The sequence below is a fragment of the Dipodomys spectabilis genome, unplaced genomic scaffold (assembly GCF_019054845.1).
Source record: "Dipodomys spectabilis isolate Male_0828 unplaced genomic scaffold, ASM1905484v1 ptg000006l, whole genome shotgun sequence".
Lineage (NCBI taxonomy): Eukaryota > Metazoa > Chordata > Mammalia > Rodentia > Heteromyidae > Dipodomys > Dipodomys spectabilis.
In genome coordinates this window covers 7,008,513-7,018,584 of record NW_024870683.1, presented here as the reverse complement: position 1 = coordinate 7,018,584, position 10,072 = coordinate 7,008,513, and the positions used below count along the sequence as shown (strand labels likewise).

The 10,072-nt window shown below is 40.5% G+C and overlaps 1 pseudogene; it reads right to left on the bottom strand.

Moving 5' to 3' along the window:
- Window positions 1-5,747: 5,747 nt before the first annotated feature.
- On the bottom strand, window positions 5,748-5,900 carry LOC122124375 (annotated as a pseudogene).
- Between the last annotated feature and the right edge of the window lie 4,172 nt (window positions 5,901-10,072).

Genomic DNA, 10,072 nt, shown 5'->3' with positions numbered 1-10,072 from the left:
TGTATATATCTATCTGTGGATTTTGTTTTGTTCTATTATCAATCAGCTTGCTGGAGTATTTTTTCTCTATTCAGAGATCACAAGTAGGTGAGGATTAGCTCTTCTAGTGTTGGCAGAGTAAGCCAAAGGCTTACGAACTGAACAGACATACTCAGAGCTCAGAGCTCCAAGTTCTAAGGATTAGAGGCTTGTGGCTGTAGGTGCTCAGGTTAGAAGCTCATCACTCTGGTCTTAGAATGCCCAGGGTGCTGCACTCAGCAACTAATGTAAACCTCAGAAATTAGCAGCAGCTAGTGGTAGCAAGTCAACACCAGCTAGTATTGCAGCTCTAAAGTTTTGTGGTTGTGAACCATGACTAGTATCATAGTTATCATGATGCAGGTGTTGAGACTCTTGGCTCTCACAACCATTAGACTTATATCTCTTAGGCTTTGGGTACCAGGACCATTGGTCTTTAAGACTGGGAAAATCCCTGGAACTCTTCCAGCAACCAGGGTCCACATTCCTCTTCTTTAGTTCTTCCCAGCCTTCTCTATACTTCCATCATCCTTTATTATCTCTGGAACTCTTGCCACTTTCTTACCAATACTGCTGGTGCTGCTGCCGCCACCATCTCCTCTTCATATTACCAGCTCAGTCTGCTCTCCCCATAATTAAGGTCATATATAGGTAAGAGGATGCCATTTGGGAGAGGCTTTTTATTGCATCTAACATTGCAATACCACAGGGCAGCATAGTTAGACGTCTCCTGACTGACTTGAAAAAAGTGAGTTGAACTGCCTGCTTATGTAGCTAGAATGGGTGTGTGGGGCAGTGGAATAGCATGCAAATGAAGGCTTATATTTGCACCAATCATAGTACTGCTTCTAACTCCACCAATCAAGGGGCCCACATAGAGTCTTATATAGGTATCAATCACAGGGCCTTCATTGGCTTCTTATTGAGTTAATGAGAAAATGCTTCTCATTCCATCTTGAGTGAGAATAGCTGCAGTACTTATTTTGTCCGAAATACTGCCTTTCAAAGTTGGTGCAGGTTTGTCTGGAGATTGTGACTGGAGCAAGGCCTTCTGCATCCAGAATCATGTGTACCGAACAACCAGGCTATCATGAGGGCAGTCTGGCTGGTGTTCAGAGAAGAGACTGACAGTTCCCAGCTCCAGACTGCCAGCATCCAGGAAGAGTCCATCTTCTGCCATTCAAAAGCTTGAATGATCTGCTCCAGTGGTTTTTTCACACTCACAGAAAAACATTATAAGGTGTTTACAATAAAGATTTAAAATTCAAAGCAAAACTAACATTCTCAACAGCATTGAACAGCTTCATTGCATGTAACAATGTTTGATAATGCTATGCTGCTGCCCTAGTTCTGTAAGGAAGAGTTGGGTCCTTCTGAGCTATTTCAATTCCACTGCTGTATTTGTCAGTCTTTCTGCCTGTCTCATACTGTTTTGACTACTATACCTTTAAAAGTCAAAACTGTATTCCAAGGTTAATCTTCTTTGTCAAAGTTGATTTTGTTGCTATACTAACTTTAGAATCAGATGATCAATTTCTACAAAACAGCCTACTGGGAGTTTTATAAAGATTGCACTGAATCTATAGATCAGTTTGAGGAGTAAAGACATCCTAACAATATTAAGTTCTCTGAACAAGTTATCTCTCTCCAGTGTGAGTATCTTTAAATTTCCTGAGAAGTATTTTATAGTTTTTAGTGCCGAAGTCTCCCACGTCTTTTGTCAGATTTATCTCTAAATTTATCAAGGTTTGTAGTGTTATTATAAATGGCATTTTATTTTATTTATTTTTTTTGTCGCTCGTGGGGTTTGAGCTCTGGGCTTGAGCGCTGTCCCTCAGCTCTTCAGCTCAAGGCTAGCGCTCTACCACTTGAGCTACAGTGCCACTTCCGGTTTTCTGGTGGTTTATTGGCGATAAGAGTTTCACAGACTTTCCTGCCCGGGCTGGCTTTGAACCACCATCCTCAGATCTCAGTCTCCTGAGTAACTAGGATTACAGGCGTGAGCCACCGGCACCTGGCTATTAATGGCATTTTAAAACTTAACAACTTGTGATTGTTGCAAATACATAAAATTTAATCGGTTTGGCATCACAGGATGGAATAGGAGAAACCCTATGTCTCCTTGGCACAGGCCCAAATTTTCTTAATAGAGACCCAGAAACACAACAAATCAAAGAAAGGTTGGATAAATGGGATTGCATAAAATTGCAGAGCTTCTCCATGGCAAAGGACATAGCTAGCAAGATCAATAGAAAACCCACGGATTGGGAGAAGATCTTCACTAGCCATACAACAGACAAAGGTCTCATAGCTAAAATATACCTGGAACTCAAAAAATTAAATCCCCCAACAACAAATCTTCAAAGAAACAACTGCCAAATAAATAAGTGGGCTAAAGACTTAAAGAGAAACTTCTCTGAAGAGGAAAGAAGGATGGCCAATAGACACATGAAGAAATGCTCAACCTCCTTAGCCATAAAAGAAATGCAAATCAAAACAACACTGAGATACCACCTCACCCCAGTTAGAATGGCTATAATCAAGAATTCTAATAACAACAGATGCTGGAGGGGATGTGGACAGAAAGGAACCTTACTGCATTGTTGATGGGAGTGTAAACTTGTTCAACCACTTTGGAAAGCAGTATGGAGGTTCCTCAAAAGACTCCACATAGAGCTCTCCTATGACCCAGCAATCCCACTTTTGGGCATTTACCCAAATGATCACAAACAAGACCACACTAAAGCTACCAGCACAACTATATTTATTGCAGCATTATTTACCATAGCTAAGATATGGAACCAACCCTCAGTAGATGAATGGATCAAGAAAATGTGGTACATATACACAATGGAATTCTATGCCTCCATCAGAAAGAATGACATTGCTTCATTTGTTAGGAAATGGAAAAACTTGGAAAAAATTATATTAAGTGAAGTAAGCCAGGCCCAAAGAAACATAGGTCCCATGGTTTCCCTTATTTGCAATAACTAGTATATGTCTGAGTCAAGTTGATGTTAGGGAAATGAACCCCAAGATAAGTATTCAAATTTTTTTCTTTCATGCGATTGTTTCTTACATATTTATAAGATGATTTCTTTGTTGCTTTGTATGTCCCTCCCCCATGGTATAACCCCTGCTTTCACTGTATTTGATGTTGGTATAATTTGTGGAGGGGAAGGGAAAAAAACAAATCGTTTAAATAGGGATCCAGGTGGACCCATTGCACCAATGAGATGTATAAGTGGTTATGTCAAAAAACAAACTTTACAACTTTGGTGGAGGGGGTCATGGGCACGGGTGGATTGGGTAGCGGGGGGGGGGGGGGATGGGAGGGTAGATGGGAAGGAAAGGGAAGGGGAAACAAAGGAGGAGGCAACAATGCTTGATAAGAAATGTACTCATTACCGTGCCCATGTAATTGTAACCCCTCTGTACAGTATTTTCACAATTAAAAATTTTTTTATCTTTTTTTTTTTTTTTGCTGTACTGGGATTTGAATTCACTGCCTCACACTTTCTAGGCAAGCACTCTACCACATACTCCACATTCCCAGCCTTTTTTGTTTTAGGTTTTTGTTTGTTTTGTTTTCTAGGTCTCAGAATTTTCCCTGAGACTAGCCTCACCACAGGCCACAATCCTCCTACCTACAACCTCTTTTGTAGCTGGGACCAGCCCTGTACCACTGAGTTCAGCTAGTGAACTTGGTCCTGTGGATCTTTGCCTCCTAGTAGCTGAGATTACAGGCATGAGCTATCACATCTGGCCACCAGTTGCTTTTTGTACAGTTATCCTGCATCTTTTAACTTTTTAAAACTCACTTAGACCTTATTTACTAGACCTTTTTTAGTATATTTTATCACATTTCTATATAAACAATCATGCTATTTGCAAAATCAGGTAGTTTTACTTATTCCTTTTTAACACTGGCTATTCTTTTCCTGAACTGGTCAGAACCTCCATTACAATGTGGAAAATAATTATTGAGTAAATAACCCTGATCTAAAGTGAGAAAGTATTCAGTCTTCAACCATTAGGAAGTTATTTAGAGATGCTCTTTATCTGTGGAAGTTCCTTTTCATTTTGAGCTTGTAAATTTTTTTTGTGTGTGCCAGTTCTAGGGTTTGAACTCAGGACCTGAGTGCTGTCCTTTAGCTTTTGCACTCAAGGCTGGTATTCTACCATTTGAACCATAGTCTACTTCTGGCTTTTATTGGTTAATTGGAGTTAAGAGTCTCAGGGATTTTCCTTTTTGGGTGGTCTTCAAAACATGATCCTCAGATCTCTACCTCCTAAGTAGCTAGGATTAGAAGTTTGAGTCTCTGGCACCTGGCTGTAATTTTTTTTTTTTTTTTTTTTTTTGTCTCATGGGGCTTGAACTGTGGGCCTAGGTGCTGTCCCTGAGCTCTTCAGCTCAAGGCTAGTGCTCTACCACTTGAACCACAGTGCCACTTTCAGTTTTCTAGTAGTAAGTTGGAGATGAGTTTCATGGATTTTCCTTCCAGGGCAGGCTTTGAACCATGATCCTCAGATCTCATTCTCCTGAATAGCTAGGATTACAGGCATGAGCCACAAGTGCCTGTAAATAATTTTTTTTTTATGAGGAGTGGGTGCCGGATTTTGTCAAATGCTTCTTCTACATTTGTTTTGTTTTGTTTTTCTATGCTGGAGATAAAATTCAGGGCCTTGCACATACTAGGCAAGTGCTTCATTACTGAGCTACATCCCCAGCTGCCATTTCTGCTTTTATTGAACTGATCATATATTTATTGTTTTTCTAAGTTTGTTGGCAGAGTTGTTACTAGATTCCAGTTGCGTTCTCAGTTCTTTTTTTTTTTTTTTTGGGGTCCAGTCGTGGGGCCTGAACTCTGGGCCTGGGTGCTGTCCCTCAGCTCTTCAGCTCAAGGCTAGTGCTCTACCACTTGAGCCACAGCGCCACTTCCGGCTTTTTTCTTTTTGCTTATGTGGTGCTGGGGAATCGAACCCAGGGCCTCATGCATGCAAGGCAAGTGCTTTACCACTGAGCCACCTTCCCAGCCCCAGCGTTCTCAGTTCTTGAGAGAGATTTCAAGCAAGAATTATAGCATAATGAAAGTTTATTAAGTGAAAAGCTTATGAGGTAAAATAAGGAGATACTCTAATAGAAGAGAGTGAGTCATCTAAGTAAGATTATAGATGTTCATTTTTGTGTTTATCAGGGCTTAAGAAGAAATTTGTAGCGACTCATAAATCTGTCAAGACAGCACTGGGTTTCCTACCTGTTTCATTTGGAGTGATCCTCTGCTTTAGAGCAAAATCTTGTTTATATGCAAAACTATTATCCAGAAATGTCCTCCCTTTGTAAATTTCTTTTGCATCTTTTCATCTTCTATTTACTGGTTTCTTTTTATCTAGTTTTATTGACTGAACTCTCCTCAAGACAGAATAAAACAAGTAAAGATTACCTGTCTGTCCACACATAGCTGGAGATAGGCAGACTTTCTTGCCAGATGAAATTGTAAAAAAGGTCTTGAACATGTTTTCCCCTACTTTGGTATTATATGAGTTACAGAATTTTACATTTTAGCTTGGGCTGGTTAAGATAATAAAATCCCCAAAAAACTCTGAACAGCAAAACTGTCTTTAGGAGGAAGGCAATGGAGAGAAAATATACCAAGAGCCCAAAGTCTTTACCTAGTAGTTATAGTTTAGTTAGGATACAAAAAGTCCTCCTTTAAAAATTTTTTCCCCAGGGGAGAATGCTAACACAGTCCCCCACTACCACAGACTATGCGGCCGGGTTTCCCACATTTGGGGAATGGCAGGGTCAGCACATCCGGAGTGCAATGGATCAGCCTCGCCTGGAAAACCACCTTCGTGATCACAGCATCTCCCCCCCCTCTCTCTTTTTTGCATCTTTTCAATCTTTTTATATACAGTTTTGGAGATATAAACACAATAATAAAATATTTGGTAGAATTCACTAGTGAAGAAACATAGGCCTAAAGTTTTCCTTGTGCCAAGAACATTTTGTAGTAAGATGTTAAATACAAATGCCATTTATTTAGGGGTGTGTGTGTGTGTGTGTGTGTGTGTGTGTGTGTGTGTGTGTGTGTGTGTGTGTGTGTGTGTGTGTGTGTGTGTGTGTGTGTGTGTCCTAGGGTTTGAACTTAGGGCCTTGTACTTGCGAGGCAGATGCTCTATCACTGGAGTTACACTCTTTTGATTTTAGAGTTTTGGTGTGTGTTTTCTTTTGTAATAGCCTGGGGCACAAACTCAGGGCCCCTGAGCTTTTGTGCTCAAGGCTAGCACTCTACCACACTCTACCAAGTGAGCTACAAATCCACTTCCAGGTTATTTTTTGTGTGTGTGTGCTTGACTGGAGATAAGAATGTCACAGACTTTCCTGCCTGGCTGGCTTTCAATTGTGATCTTCAGCTCTCAGCCTCCTAAGTAGCTAGGAGTACAGGTGTGAGCCACCAGTGCCTGCTTGCTTTAGTTATTTTTGATAGGGTCATACTTCTTGATCCAGGCCAGCCTCGACCATAATCTTCCTACCTTTACCTCCCTCCTCACTGGATATAGGTATGAGCCACCATACCCAGCTTGTCTTTTGAGGTTGAGTAATGCTAACTTCCCCTTCCTCTGTTCTTGGAACCACAATCTTCTCATCTTTGTCTCCTAAGTAGCTGGGATTCAGGTTGAGCCATCACATTTGGCTTGAGAAAATTTCAATAGTTTGCGTTTTCTGTGTCTTGGTCCATTTTTTTTTTTACTGTTATGCAGAGTATATCAGATGAAGTTAATTTTTTTTGTATGGCAGTCATGGGGCTTGAACTCAGGGCCTGGGCTCTGTCTGTGAGCTTTTCTACTCAAGGCTAGTGCTTAACCACTAAAACCACAGCTCCACTTCTAGCTTGTTGGTGGTTAATTGGAGGTAAGAGTCTCATGGACTGCACAGGCTGGCTTTGAACCATGAGTCTCCTGTCTCAGCCTCCTGAGTAGCTAGGATTATAGGTGTAAGCCACAAGCATCTAGCAGAGGTTATTTTTAAATTGTTATTATAAAGGTGAGGTGCAGAAGGGTTACAGTTTCATACGTCTTGTAACGGTACATTTCCTTTTGGACAATATCACTCCTTCCCTCACTTATTCCCAGTTTTTCCCTCCCACCCCCACCCACAAGTTGTATAGTTCATTTTCAACATAATAAGGTCAATTTTTTTAAAACCAGAAGTTTATTCTCTCATTTCTGGAGGCTAGGAAGTCCAAAATAAAGTACCAGCATTTGATAAAAAAAAAAAAAGTCTTCTTGCTGTATCCTCATATGTCAAAAAGTGCAAAAAAGAAAAAAAAAGGCAAAAAGAGGTTGAATGCTGTGGCCACATAGGACAGAAAAACAGGAGAGAGAGAGAGAGAGAGAGAGAGAGAGAGAGAGAGAGAGAAAGTGAGAGAGAGAGAGAGAACTCTCTCTGTATCCTGAGGATTAACTTTCTGAATACACAAAATTTGAGGGAACATATTCAAACCACAACAGTCCATTTCACTAAGTTGTCAATTATGATCCTCATATTAGATATTTATTTGCCTTCTTTATGTCTCCTCTTTTCCCTATTTTACTATAACTTCTTAGAATATAAAGGATTCTGTCTTTATGAAGATTCCCTTTTTGTGAGATGTAGTCTTTGGTCTGGCATAAATCAAATCAAATCAAATTTCTTAGCTAGGTTCCTTGGGCTTACTAAGATTTCCATAAGAGAAGTACATGTCTCTGAAAGTGAATCGAATTTTAAGTGGGAGACTCATTAGAGTCTCATCAATGCCTAATAATAGAGACTTGTTGGGTTTTAGAGACCAGTTATTCCCAAATGTACATGGATAACCTAGTACCCTATAGCTTAAGGATTAAGTTTAATACTTAATATATAAGTTGCTGGATTCTGCTTCTAGAGATTTTAATTTATTAGGTCTGAGGCGATGCCAGGAAATATTTTTTTGCAAGCTCTGAGAGATCCTGATATGAGGTCAGTATGGAGAGCCACTAGAACAGACAACTATATGCAGTTCCTGTCACTGCCAGGCAGCGAGACTTACAAAATTGTTCAATGGGCATGTGCTGCCCTCTAGTGCCCAGAAATTCTGGCTGTGGGAATGAATAAAGATGCTATTGCATAAAAAATTAGTGATTGGTCTCTGTCCCAGTACCTTGGTATATCTGAAGTGTTCACTGGTATTTTCTGACTATGACACACAATCAAACTCATTCCTAAGGCTAATACAGAGGGACAAGACTCACATTACTAGCATGTCTATCGGGATTTTTTGCTTAGAAAGCTGTGTGACCCGTAACACTGATAGTCAGGAAGAAATTCTACTACAATAATTGTGTCATTGCAGCATTATAATGGAAGTAGTGACTTTGGAAAATTTCTTACAAGCAAATTTTAGAGACTTAAGCAAATTTCCTATAGTTGGGTAGGCCTCCAGTATTCACAAAGGCTTTCCATGTGCTTTATCTCCCTTGTTCAAACCATGAATCCTAAGTGTTGGGTAATGTTGGAGGCGGCATGCCTTCACATCACCAGGGGCCATGAAGCTAACATGTTCACACTTGTGCTCAAAGTGTCACATTGGTTCCGATGGTGGAACTAATGTGGTTGAAGGGGGGGGGGAGAATCATATCACAGCTAAAGGTGTTCAAATTCAGATTTTCAAAAGCAACTCATAGTCAAAACATGCTAGATTCAACCAAAGATTCACAAGTTTGACAACTCTCAGTCAAAAGTCTTGGCAGTAACATCTCTATGAACAAGCCCGATGCCATAAGATTAGTAGAGGCAACACTGGAAAATAAAGCCTTGGATAGCACCAAAATGAGCCTCATTCCTGTCTATGGAAGGCAGTGTTTAAAATCAGTACTGTCTCAAGCTAGGTCATACAAACTTTGAAGACTGAAATCCTTTGGTTAATACTATCACCCATCCTTTAATTTATTCAATTTTTTCCTGTCTCATCCCAAATCTTAACTTTATGCATGTTTTTTGGGGAGAGAGCTGTCCCAAGATTTGGACTCAGAGCCTCGGTACTGTTCTGAGCTTTTTTGCTCAAGGCTAGTGAGTGCTCTATCACTTGAACCACAGATCCACTTCCAGAAATATTTAGAAGTACAGTAGCTTTGTGTGCTTTTCTTGTCATATTACCTGATCCTCTTCCTGAACCTTCAATTCTGGCCCACTCATCATAGCCTATGACATCAAAAATATGATCCTGAGACTCGACAATATGATGCCTGTGTGATTTCTTTCTTTTTTTTTTTTATTGTCAGTCATGGAACTTAAACTCAGAGTCTGGGTGTTGTCCCTGAGCTTTTTCGATCAAGGCTAGCGTTCTTCCACTTGAGCAGCAGCATCACTTCCAGCTTTTCTTGAGTGGTTTATTAGAGATGAGTCTTTTCTGTCCAGGCTGGCTTTGAACCGAGATCTTCAGATCTAAGTCTCCTGAGTAGCTAGGATTACAGGTGTTAGCTACCAGCACCTGTCTATTGTGTACTTTTTAGTTATCTTCCCAGTAAAGATAATGTAGTTCATGGAATTCCTTTCCTTCGACTTGGCCTTTCTCTCTCCCTTCCTCCCTCCCTCCCTTCCTCCCTCCCTCCCTCCCACCTCTCTTTCTTACTCTCGCTCTCTCAATCTCTCTCTCTGTCTCTTTCTTGTGCTTGCAGTGGACATAAAGAGTCATTTATCTGGAATTAGGGGCCAGACTACTGAATTAGAGAGTTGAGCATGGTACAGAGAGAAGAGAGTGAGGATGAAGGTGTATGTGGTCTGTGACTGTGACATCTCTTTTTCTAAGCTATACAACCTAGACAGATAACCAGACACCCTCCTCTGAACACTGGATGACCATGTGAGTTTCTTTAAGACAGACAAAGGTCTATAACTCTGTTCTTACTTTGTGGAATGGAAGGGCTTTGTGATGTCACTTCTGTGAGGCAGAGATGACAAAGTCTAGAATCTGGAAACATTAGGTTCTAACACCCAGGAGGCCTAGCTCGAGGGATGGCTATTAAGATTTAG